Here is a 13,073-nt window from a genome sequence, read left to right as displayed (position 1 = left end):
CTCATTCCTGTAGTATGTTTAAAGATGCCTACTTACCATACAAAATCTATTATTAAAGATTATTTTATATTTGCTTCTAATCTTCTTACATATATGTGGAGTCAGGAGAGATCAGCAAAGTCACTGATTGGAAGAGCAGGCTGCTGAGCAGCGTGGGGAATTTATAATATATTGGGGGCTTAGGAATGTGAACTTTCATTTTGATTTATTCAGTCTCAGCAAACAGAGAGGGTAGATATCACAGCAGTGAACAAGGAGGTAAAAAGACGATCCATGTTCAGCCAGGGAAGCCTCAAAAAACAACCAAAGGCAGAATCTCTTTCTGCTTCAAGCCTTTGTGTAGTACACAGGACTGAAGAATTGTTTCTGGAGCTGATGGCCATAGAGGTGCCATTAGATTTTGTGCACAGGAATTCCAGAGTGGGCAAAGCATCCTTCTGGTCCTTCTCCCCTTAGCTGGAATTCAGCTCATCAGTGCTCATTGTGCTGGTTTTCATTCGTGATTTACAAGTGGCAGTGAGTGTGAGGTCACACGGATTTTGGTCTTTGTTCTCACTGTAACAGCTGATGATGCTGCATGGGACTCCTGCTCATATTTTGGTCGCTGTGCTATCTCAAAGATCCAATTCCCTCAGTGCTGGGTGATCCCTCTGGCTAAGTTTGCTGTGGGTGATTATGGCTATGTACAACAAGCCTTGGCATCAGCAGGTTATCACTGGCTTCAATACCCAGAAGCAGAATTTGTGTTTGGCTGTTTGTAAGGCGGTAATGTTGACATTAGCCATGGCTAGAGCTGTTTCCTACGTTATTTCATTTCTGTTTGTAAGGCAGTTCACTCGCAGGTCCCAGGACAGAACTCTTTCCAGCGCACAGCTTCCTATGCCTTCCCTTTGCTTTGTCCTCTGCTTGCTAACTCAAGTGTTACAATTGCTAGTTATTATTTATGAGGAATGTAAATTATAAAAAAACCCCCAAAACTATTTGGAATTTATGTTGAGAAGGACCAAATTAAGTGATGGCAGGAAGCAGTTTGGCACAGTAGGTGGGAATGTGCTGTCTCAAAAAGCTGTGTGCTCTGGAGCTAACTGAGGCTAATAGGCATGATAGGCCACACCACAGTTATCTCCTCCATGCCTGATCCTGTACCTGTTATCTGAGCTGGGCTCTCCTCCCAACAGCAGGTGTTTTAAAGCTTTCTGCAGATATTAAAGCTTTGCAGTATCCTTCTTTTTTTTCAGTCTCTTCCTTACTCTGTGTGTTCCACTGTTGGGGTGAACACAATGAGCTGCGTCCTCAGCAGGTTCAGGTCCACCCAGCTCTGATGATTGCAGTGGAGTGCCACGTATTCACAGTGACCTGGGGGGCACCCTTGGCTGGCAGAACCTGGGGGCACAGCAAATGTAGTCTCTGGTTTTTTTCCTCTGAAACAGAATCTATTTTGTGTATTTCCAATGAGCTTTCTGCTTCATCTCTGGAATGGAAGTGAAACAGCAAGCGATGAAAATAGTGATGAAAATGATGATGAGGATTTATGTGTATAATAATCACCTGCAGATATTAAAGCTTTGCAGAACCCTTTTTCAGAGATATTCCTGTGAGTCAGCGAGATCTGATGACTTGCTCAAGGTCACAGCGCAAGTTTGTGGCAGAGACAGAAATAGAGATTGCATCTTGAGAGTCAGGTTAGTCCCCTGTTCCCGGGCTTCCTCTTGCAAACACTGCTATGCTGCATGACCTGGCTGTGGAGGAAGGGGGAGCACACCCAAAAAACAGCTTAGCTGTGCACGCTGGGTTTAAAAACTTACTTTTGCCTCTTCAAAATTGCCTTAACTGCGTTAACTTCAGTCAAATTAACGTGACATAAAAAATCTACAGAAACGGTGGTTAAAAGGTTATCTGGTTTTTTATGTGTTTGTGAAGAAAGTGTTGAATGCTTACCCCAGGCACCTCCAATATAAGCACTCTCCCTGAAGGGTGATTATGGGTCAGATGCTTGTGCAGAGCTGAGGCTGCCATAGTCACAGGAGTCGGGGTGTACACTCTGCCCTGTAGAGTTTATGGAGCCACTGTCTATGGTATCAACATCTGGAGCTGCCCTAATGCAACGTGAAAACTCTTCTCACTTTTGGCCCCATCATAATGCCCTAAGTTCTACTCTTCTAACCAAAAATGGTATTTTTTAGTGCTGAATAGTACACAAACGTGGTTCAGAGCACCAGTCCAAAAGAAGAAATAGTTTAATTAGTTCCAGGATCCATGGAGGTAAAACAGAAGTGAAATAATCTGTTGCAGCCATGCTCCACTTCAGGAGGTATACGGAGATGGGGAAATAGCTCATGCCAGCTTGTTGGAAAGGAGGCTGGAAGTTACAGATTGCACGGATGTGATACTGGAGGCAGACAACAAATGTTTCCCACCTAGTGAGAAACACTTCAGAAAGGAAGAGTCATCACTTAATAGCGGTGTGATGGTTGCTGTTGAAAGCAAGAGAGAGTCCTCTAAAAGCCTAAAGCTTTATCTAAATGAGCAAAACACACAGGATTTTAAAAAGATGACAGCTTAAATGTAGAAATGCAACAAGGCAGACTGAAAAAAAAATGGAGCATTTGGAAAAGACATCAAAACTAGTGAAAAATAAATCTTCAAAAACATCAGGATCAGGGAGCCTGCCAGAAAACTCTCTAGGGCTGGTAGGTGCTCAGAAATGACAAACGAATTCTTTGCATCTGTTGCTCATTGTGAAGAAATGGCAGTTCCCTGTGCTGGTACACTTCTTAAAGAAGAATTCATCAGGAAGTCTCTCTTTCAAATTGACGAATTGGTAGAGGAATTTATGAAACAAATAGAAGTTGCCAAGTAATTTATTAACCCAAGCTTTCTGTAAGAATTCAAGAATAAGATAGCAAGCCTAACTGTGGTGTTCCATGGAATCATTCTGGTACTTTGAGGACTGAAAGATAGAAAATGAGATATGGCTTTTTAGAAATGTCATAAGGGAAACCACAGGCTGATGGGCTTGGCATATGCACAAGAAGAAATTGCTGTACAGTGGTGTATTGAGAATGGAATTACAGGCTGCAGAGACGAGAGTCAGCCTGGTTTTTGCAATGAGTAGTCAGTCTGTGCAAAATGTCAGAGCTTTTCTAATGAAACAGCAAATGCATCTGTTCCGGGACCCATGGTAGTCAGCAGATGCATAAATGATTTGGGAGGAATTGAATACTTGTTGTTCATTGCTGTCCTGAACAGCTTTGAATTATTGATGATGATGGAAAAATTTTGTAAGAACTCAGTGAACCTGAGTGGGCAACAGAATGAAATACAGACTGTCTGTGTAGATAAGCAGAGTGATACATCACTTTGTATAATGGAGAGTAGGGAATCAGAGTGGGGAAGAACTGGGTGTGCCCTGAGCTGTTTCTTGGATAAGAACTTGAGTTGTGAGAGAAATGCCATCTCAGCGCTCAGGAATGATCCAACGGGTGTCTCCAATATTAGAGTTTTTAGGACAATAAGAGAGGGCAGCTTGAGGAGGCATTAATTGCTTTATGTGCTGGTGTCAATGCATAGAACTTCTGTCTCCTGAATACTGTGTGCAGCTGTGGTTCCTTTGCTTCCAATCCAGTCCCAAATACACCAAAACTGGACGAAGCAGTGAGAAGACAGCAAGGCTCTTTGAAATCTTGGAATGGGCTATAGAAAAGAAATGAGCAGTGAGGCTAAGGCCTTTCAGCCTGCAAAAGAGACTCTTGGGGAAAGTGGTAACAAAGGCTATGAAATCGTGTGGCATGGAGAGAGTAGGTAGAGTTTTATGTCTCTAATTCAGAACAAGACCTGGGGGACATGAAATTAAGCCGTCAGGTTCAGGGTAAGTGTTGCTATTTGTGTGACCTATTCTTCTGTGCCTTCCTAGTTGCTGGTTTGGCCACTGCCAGAGGCAGCACAGTGGGCTGTGTGGGCCCTTCTCTGTGGCTGTCTTATGTTTGCCTTGAGGTAATTTGGGAAACCACTGCTGCAACTCCTCACAGCAGAACAGGCCTCCCATCAGGATCTCTGCTCATCATCCTCTCCAGAGCTAATTCAGAGTCAGACACCAGGCAGCTGAGCTGAGAGCTGCTTATCCTGACCAAGCAACTCATTTTTAAGACTCCTGCAGTAGGTTTGTTCTGTCATTAGTGCAGAACCACTCCATGGGTGTGGGGCAGCGGGGAAGGTCTGAACACCATCTCCACAGCCACGTATGAGGAGCTGGACCCCAGCCCCCAAGGCAGGGATCCAGCCTGGCTCTCACTGGAGAGCAGGAGCACAGAGGCAGGAAATTGTAGCCCCAGGCAATGAAACGGGAACGGCATGTTTGGGTTTGCAGTGATTCTGTTTTAGTTTCAGCAGCATTGTGAAAATCAAAACGTTGTGAGTAATTCTAAAAGACTACAGAAACCAAAAGATAAAAGTGAGAGCGTCCCGTATGCTTTTACAATATTAAAACAACTCAACTAAAGCTGGGTCACGGCCAGCCTCTTGATAAAGGCTGTGCTTTTGCATTCCAAGCAACAAAAGACTAAATTACAAAGAACATGCTGACCCTTTATATGCAACTGTAGAGGGGAAGAGAAATCTCAGAGAGTACTGAAATTTTTCTTTGAAGAGTCTTTTCATGTTACTTTCAGACATGGAATGTAAGAGCGTGGTATGGATAGAGACTAAAGAGGTTAAGGGAGTAGCTGAGAGTGCATGTCCACACATGGAAGTTGCCAGGAATGGTGTGGTGAAGGCAGAGGTGTTGGAAATCTCACTCTTATCAAGAGTAATTTAGGGGAGAATGTTTTGTAGAACCAGTAAGGTTTATTTATACTGGAAAGCTTCACAAGTTTTCCACTTCTGAGTGCCTGGCTCTCACAGCTTCCTTTTTGCAGATATGTGTAAGTTTGTTTTTAGGATACATGGCTGTAGTATTGGACTTCCATCTTGATATCATTCAATACCTTACTGGTCTTCCCTTTACTTAAGGATTCTCAGGTAAGGTGGATTATATGGTCTTTGATTAGGACACAGGACTGATCTCCTTACACCTTACAAAGTTACACTGAGGAATGTAATGTCATGTGGAATTTAAGATTTCCAAAAGTGCAGTTGCAGCACCAAGTAGTTGTGCGTGTTGCCAGATCAGTAGGAAACCGATGGAATTGTTCATCACCAGGACATGGGCACTTGACCACTCGGGTCAAACCATAGCCACACATGCTGCGCCACTGACAAGGCATAAACCCTGCCAGCTTTATCAAGTACCTAAATCAAACTGAAATATTTAGTGTTGGTTCTCATGGCCTCCAGGCATCCACATTCAAATGCAGCAAGCTGGCTTTCCAGGACAGAATGTGAAACATCTCACAGCCCCGGGGAGCAGAGATGCTCAGTGATGCAGTGAGTGCACCCTCTCCCCCACATGCACAGTATGAGGGATGAGACAATGTAAATGAGAGAAGCCCCAGCAGCCATTACAATGTCCTGCAGATTCTCCAGAACATGACAGTAGATTCCCTCGATCAGGAAAACCAACCTTGCTGTTGATTTGTAGCCTTTCAACACAAACTGAAGGTTTAAGGCCAAACGTCTCTGTCCAATCCCTCATACTGATTTCACACAAGTGAAAAAGGTTCTTATTCTTTACCTGGGTTGGGATTACTGAATTCAGAAGATTAGTGTGCTGCTGTGTGCCTGATCCCTAGAACTGCTGGGATACCTAGACAGGTACTCCATGCTAGCTGCAAGTGGAAATGAAAATAGGAAACGCTAGAAATGTTATTAGACCCAGAAAGATCAGATACAGTAACATGTGAACTGAATGCTAAGACACTGGTATAGAGCATACATGGCATGAATCATCCCAATTAAATGGAGGAAATTACTTAGCCATGTGAAAAAATTATGCCTGAAAATAAAAGCTACTAGTTTGCTTTCCTTTTTTTCTGGCACTCTATTATTTCTGAAGGCTTTAAGAACTCCAGCCTCATAACTCCCATGATGAGTGTTCTAATTATGAACATTAAAAATGCTTTCTGATTGTTTTGAGTTAGGTAATAACTTGATAAATAAATCAAGCAGTTCCCAATCCAAATGTAGTGTCTGGCTTTAGAAATACAGTGTGCTCCCTTCTTTCCTGTGTGAAATAGGTCTGAACAGCCGGAACGAATGTTCTTGTCACTAAATTATATATTACAGCCGTCGAGAACAAAACATTTAGTTCCAGCACTCAAGAAATAGATTTTTAAGAAGTCTTCCCATTTATCAGTTTAGCCATTGATTATGTGTGTTAGGTCATTGAATCAGAGCAGTAATGAATGGAATTCTTGATTGCTCAAGTACCAGGCTAAATGTGCCCATAGTTTTACATCCAGGAACTTGATAACACCTAAGAATGCCTCAGAGCATTCCAGGAGCTAATGCTATGTGTAAGCACTTATGTACTCCCTCTCTGATCACCAGGAACATGTTTGCTGAGTAGGAGGAGAAGATAAATTTACTTCTAAGAGCTCCCTACTTGTCAGGTTCTCAGTCTGTCAAGGAAACAGTTTAATTCCCAATGGCCTTGACAGGGCATGGAGCGGCAGGAGATCAGGGTTAGAGTTAGACTGAGCTTCCTAGCATTTAACTGACAGCCTTTCTTCCCTTGGTGCCAGAGGCAGGAGAAGGAAGATGGCCAAACCTGCTCCAAGACAAATATGATCTGCCATCACAACCTGTCCTGTTCCTCGGGCTTGTCTTGAGATGAAACCTGAGGTTAGCATGGCAATTTGACCCGATATTTACTTTTAATATTGCTCCTGATACCTGGATTTGAACAGTTTTATTCTCCATGAATGCTGGCAACTTCAGTCGTCGCCAGCGTAGAGGGAGGTAGGGACTGGCTTCAACCTTGTCTTCAACCTTTTCAGTTTTGTACTCTTGTTTTCACAAATCTCTGCTAATTATAGTTGTTTTTTGAGCAGAAGGTTAAGGAATATCTGCAGGGTGCTTGTGACTCTGCTGTGCTTGCACACTGTTCCTATGTTCAAGATTTGAGTGAAATCATCAATTTAAATGCCATTCTTCAATGGAAATAGCTCAGATGTGCAAGTAAGTGTTACAGATCCCTTTGAATTGATGTGCAGTTGGGAAGAGCTGTAATAAGAGAGGAAGAATTACGTTCTTGTGCTTGCAGAAATACCTGAAAACCATTTTTCTTAAAGATGTGTCATGAGGTTGACAGCTACTGGTTCTAATGCCTTTTATGATGCTTCTTCCACAGCTCAAGTGTTCTTTCTGGGTGTTTCATGGAAGGCTGCATTGGGAAGATTTTCCAGGCTGAACACTTACAAGCTTTTTTTTTTATTTTTTTTTTTTCTTCCCTCTCCCTTTCAGTTTTGATAAAACTCACAGAAACCAAGTTTTCTTTCATTCCTCTGGTGCTATTCAAAAAAGTATGGAAAAACTAGAGGGTAGACTCGAGAGGGAGAGGGGGCACAGTCTTTGCACAAGTTTCTTTAAACAGAAACCCAAAAAAACAGCTGTAAAGATCTGATCCACAGTCTGAAGCTGGCTGTTGTCCCCTTCCAAACACTCCTCCGCAGCCCGTTCCTTCCTCTGAACTGCAGAATTTGCATTGAGAAGGCAAAAATCACTTCTGCAGAAGAACTGTGGAAGAACCCACCAACACAAACAAAGAGCAGATTGCAGCTAGGGTAAGAGGTAAAACCAGGAATATTTCAGCTGGACAAGAGTTGGTGAAGGACAGAGGAAGCACTTAGGCATCAGGCGTAAATTGGTAACTCGGCACTCTATTAAATAAACTTCTTTCTTTCTGAGGAATTTCACTGAGCTCTGTATTTCCCTTTGCCTTTGCTTCAATGTTTTCAGTAGATACTTTTCTGTAGGCTGCTGGCAAGCTCTGCATTCTGTAGTGGGGAATCCAAAAGTTGTGCTATGAAGATTTTTTTCTGCCTCTGTTGGAAAAGCACGCAAATATTCTCTGCACAGATTATTTTCACTTGGAAATGCACTCTTAAAAAATGTTTCTGGAGCAAACTAGGTTATTAAAATCACAAGAAAAGGGAGAAGTATGTTGACCAAATGGGCAAAATGAATTTGTTAGGAAATTAAGTCTGGACAGAACATCTCTGTCCAGATGGTATCTCTGCTCAAAAATTCAGCTTGAATAACAGAGTATTTTTGTTTTCCTAGTATACACCATGAGTGCTTTGCTTTTGGGGACATAAAGTATGTTTCAAAAGCAGAGTGACTGCGGGGTTAGTACAGCTTGCAAATTAAAGACTAGATCTTGTCCCTGGTAGGCATCTATTTACATTTGCTATATATTGTATTGCTCTCCCCCTTTCTCTGCTCAGTCTGAGCTCAGAGCTGCTATGTAGAGCGGCCACTATGGGGTCAGATGCAGCATTTACACCACTCTGGAATTATATCAAATGCCTTTATGGAATGCATTTCTTTGCAATAAAATTATCACAATACAGGCTAAAGAGTCCCGTATTCCAACTTCTTATTGTCGAATTTACATCTAAAATTTACATTTTGAGCTCACTGGACTGATGTTTATATATATATATATACACACATATATATGTATTATATATATAATATGTATTATATATTAGTGTATATGTATATATATACACACACGTATACATGCAGCTGTTTCCAGTGCAGCTGCAGTTTTATTCTGTGCTTTTCAAACAGTATCTCTTGGCCAACAATAAAAGAGGAAAAGAACACCAGAAACTGGACAGTGCTCAATATCCCACTGTAAGTCCTCTCCCTCGTGTGGTCTCTTAAAGTTCAGAGGGCTGAAGTACAGAAAGATGGATCTTCAATGCACACAGGCCAAAAGTCAGTGTATATTTAATTTATTTGCTAATTGTGGTAGAAGTGGGAAAAGATTTAAAATAGTTTTAAATTTTTAGATTTAAAATAGTTTTAGGTTTCTAAACTCTTTGAGGTTTGAAACTCATTCAAAAACATGTTTGTAGAAGTTTGTGATATCCTGAATCAGTTTGAGGCTTCCTTCGTGGCTGTCAGTAATTACATAATGGTTCCAATGAGGATGGCTGTCCCAAATAGCCACAGGTTGAGCACAAACCTATCTGTCTTTTAAGCCACAATGCTATTTATTTTTGTTTCATTCACCTCATGTACTTACTAGACTCCTATACCTGACTTAGAAGGGAAACTTTCTGATGTCTATAAAACAGAAGAGGGGTAAGGGGTTTTTTGTTAGTATTGCTTTTTAATATACTAAGAATTTCACATTTTTCGTCCTCACAGTTTCTTTCAAAATCAATTATTTTAAATTAGCTCATGAAACGTTTTGAAGAATAAATTATTTCCTTTTTGCTTTGAACTAAAGGAAGTGTAATTAAGTAGTGCTGAACTGAACAAACAGCCATTACTTTTAGGTACCAGAGACTTATTTCCCTGTAATTTTTTATAGGTCAGTCAAGCTGTAAATTACCCAGGAAAGCCCTCAGGTAGACCTTTTTCTAATAATCTGACATGGCTCCCTGCTTTTAAACCAAGAACTAACAGCTGAAGACCTGTGCTGTAGCGAAGGAGGGAAAATGGAAAGAGATTAAAACAGTTCAATACCAAAATAATTGTTTGTTTCACAGCTGCTCTAAGCATGGTCCCACCCTGAAGGCAGATTGTGGTAAAGGCTGAAAGTACTATGAGATTAAAATAACTAAATGCTGAAACGGCAGAATATGCTTAGTGTGGGGGTAAGTAGATAGTTGTGTGCCTGGGAACTTCAGAGTGGTGTTTCCTCTACACAAGGCACTCCAAGCTCTTTGGACACAGTCAGAGAGAAATAAAATAAATTATAGTGTGGTCATCTGCACTGTTACTTCATACTTTCCTTCCTTTTCTTTCTGTCCGTCTTCACAGTCTGTGGCTTGGAAGACCTACAGCACATTTTATAGATGGATTAACAGCTGGAATTATTGTGTGTAGTGCATGCAACCTAAAGTTGGGGGTTTTTTTGTTGGAAAGTGGCATTATCTGCTCTTATGCCTACAGTATGCTCCCATCCACTAGTCATTTTTATGCCCTCTTCTGCAGGCTTTTCTTTGGAAGGCATCGATTTTACTGGAGTATAATCTGGAAAATTCTCAGGTTTTGTTTAAGAAATAGAAATGTTGGTTTTGCAAGTTCTTGAAATTCTCTTCTATAGTTACAGTATGGTGTTAACTGTGATATCTGAAGTTGAACATATCTCGGTGCATTAAAGGAGGAAAAACTGGCAGCAGAAAAAACCAGAATTTTCCTGCACCAGATTCCTGTCTGTTCTAGCACAGTAAAAAGGAACCATTTGAGTGTTAATTGTCTAAGTAATAAGATTTCATAAACCGAGATTCAGTCCTTGTCTTCTGCAGTGTCCCAAGGCTTGAGAAAGGTTTAGCCTGTACATATTCCTCAGGAACACTTGGAAAAGGGGCAGTCTCAGTGACCTGGGACTCAGTTCTTCACCCTCCCGTTCTGAAGTGTTTTGTGTCTGTTGCAGCAGCTTTGCAGCTGCAGGTGTGTCACACCCAGCAGCACAGGGGATCCCTGTCCCAGTGCAAAGACAGAGACTTTATCTGAGCTCCTCCTTGTTCAGAATTCCTTGCCCTCCACCCCACTTCTGCCCCATGTCTGATGGAGCGAAAGCAATAAGAGTAAGAATATGGGAATTCCTTTCTGTGCCTCTGGGGCTATTGGGGTTTTTTTGTTTGTTTGTTTTCGGTTTGGCTTTTTCTATGTTGCATGATTGTTTAACACTGTTTTTAGCTCGTTACTGTTCTTTTTATGTGAATCTACCTCTCTGGATTTGCTCTGGGCTTGCACTGCCCTTGGACAATGTGAGCACTTGACCAGCTGTACTGGAGTGAATAAATGTATGTAACCCCTCATTCATCTGAGATTCAGAGGGCCTTCTGATCCATTGGCACAGGGGTCTATTCCATCCTTCCAGCTATGTTAGCTTTTAAATGAGCAGGTCTGGTCATTAGCAGAAGATTTTCTGTACTTGGGAATAGTATTGACTATTAACTCTGTTTCCTTGCAGCGTTAGCTCCTGTTCCATGAGATAACTTTTTTTTTTCAGGTTATAGGTACCTGTCCTGAGACTTCTTTTGATATTTGCACTTGAGAAGCTCTGCCAGGAAAAAATAAGGTATTTCCATAGTTTGTATGTCTGATAAATTCTTTCTTGGAGCAGTTTAATATATTGGTGGGATTTAAAGATGTGCTGAATCTAATCTTCCAAGAGTTGAGAAAAATATTCATTAGAATGCATTGTCTCTTGCTGAGTTTGACCTTCACTACCCTGCTGGGGTGCACTACAATTTTTTATCTGTTTTTTCTCTGCTTTTCCTCCTTGGATGATAATGAAAGTGAAGCAGTTTGCCTGTCCAGCCTTAGTTCTCTGCAGTCTTGTTGCCTTCCTGCCATTCAGTCTCCTACTGAGGTCAGTGTCCCTGTGCTTGTGTCTTCAAATCTCCATTTTTTTGTCTTGGCTTCTGGCTTTGACAGGCGGGTAATGAAGTAGTTTTGTAGTTTTTTGTATTGCCCTCACGCTCAGGAGCTTGTGCTGTGTATTGGGTGTGCATGGTAATGCTGCCCTGGGTTTTAGAACTTAATATGTTGACAGTTCCTTCAGTCTGCGCTTTATTGCAGAAGTAGAGACTCCCTTTTCATCACTTTGTTATTTGAAACAAAGTTGTTCAATCCTCTGGAGGAATACATGATATTAGCACTGGAGCAGCAATACCACCAGAACTAACAGTTAAGCACAATGGTGCCAGTGGTCTGATCAACACCCAGTCACCTGTGTAGGGCAGGAAAGGGGGGAGAGACACCTTTCCTCTTCCCCAGCTCTTACTGCAAGTAAACTGCCTGAACTCTGCTGCTGCTGCATTCGCACTATTAAGAAGTGTGACTTAAGGAATGGGTTTGGCACAGAAACAAAAGGAAAAAGCTGCTGTTTAGTTGTTGTATCCCATGCTGAGAAGGGACAGTTTATTTCCCTGTAACTACCATTCCACGAACATAAAAGTTTCACTAAATTCCAAGAGTATTAGAATTGGTGGAAAAGGCTGCAGGTGAGCTTGGGGTTTCAGAACAGTTGCATGTAAAACTCTCTCTTGACCTCACAGTTAACTTCTTAATGCATTGTAAGATTTTTCCAGTATCAGCTCAAACTGAGAAACTCTAGCATGATGCCATGAAAACATTTATTTTTGATGGAAACTGGAGGAGGTGATTGTTGGAACCTTTCATTCTGTTTTCAGAGAAACCTTCCAAAGCCCGAATACTGTAGCTTTCACTTAATTTACATGGCTAACAGAGCAGGTCCAGGGATGACCCTTTCACATGTGGGAACATGTACTTGCGATTGAGCTTTTGGGTGTTGAGGTGTCAGGCCAGTGTCTGGGTCAGTGACATCACAGGGTGCAATATCTCTGCAAGAAGGGTAATACATGGCCTTGTAGTTGCATTTCCAGTGTTAAAACTCTCAAAATGGAATACCAGTTGCGTATCCCAGTATCTGTTTTCTATCTTTCCAAACACCATGGAAGGTTGCCGTGTTCAGCCCAACAAGTGTGGCATGGTGGTTCACACTGTGGACAACTGGAAGTCAAGTCTGAGCACATTTTGCACTCAAAAATTTGATATTGGTTCCTGACCATGGTTATACATGCTATGAAGCAAAGGGGAGCATTCCTGAGCTTTGCTGGTCATCTCTGCAAGTTTCTGGCTGGGCACTGGGTCTATTCCTCTCGTGAACCTTTAGAAGTGTTGCTTGCCACTGATTGATGGATGAGGCTCTGAAACAGTTATAATTAAGACAGTGTTCACACTGTCATGATTACAGGATACAGCAGTTTTATTAGCCTGGATTATTTATTAGTCACAGCAATCAAAGCTATATTTCAATCAGTCACAGGAGGACCTGACAGAACATGGATGTTAACATTAGATACCCAATGTGTTCATTTGCAGACCTGTCATATTTGTCACGGTGGCAGTAAATGGTGCTAAACTGC

This window comes from Chamaea fasciata, unplaced genomic scaffold (genome assembly GCF_029207755.1).
Source record: "Chamaea fasciata isolate MVZ Bird 193981 ecotype frontalis unplaced genomic scaffold, bChaFas1.0.hap1 SCAF_11, whole genome shotgun sequence".
Classification (NCBI taxonomy): domain Eukaryota; kingdom Metazoa; phylum Chordata; class Aves; order Passeriformes; family Sylviidae; genus Chamaea; species Chamaea fasciata.
The sequence above is the reverse complement of the archived record's forward strand: the minus strand, read 5'-3'. Positions refer to the sequence as shown.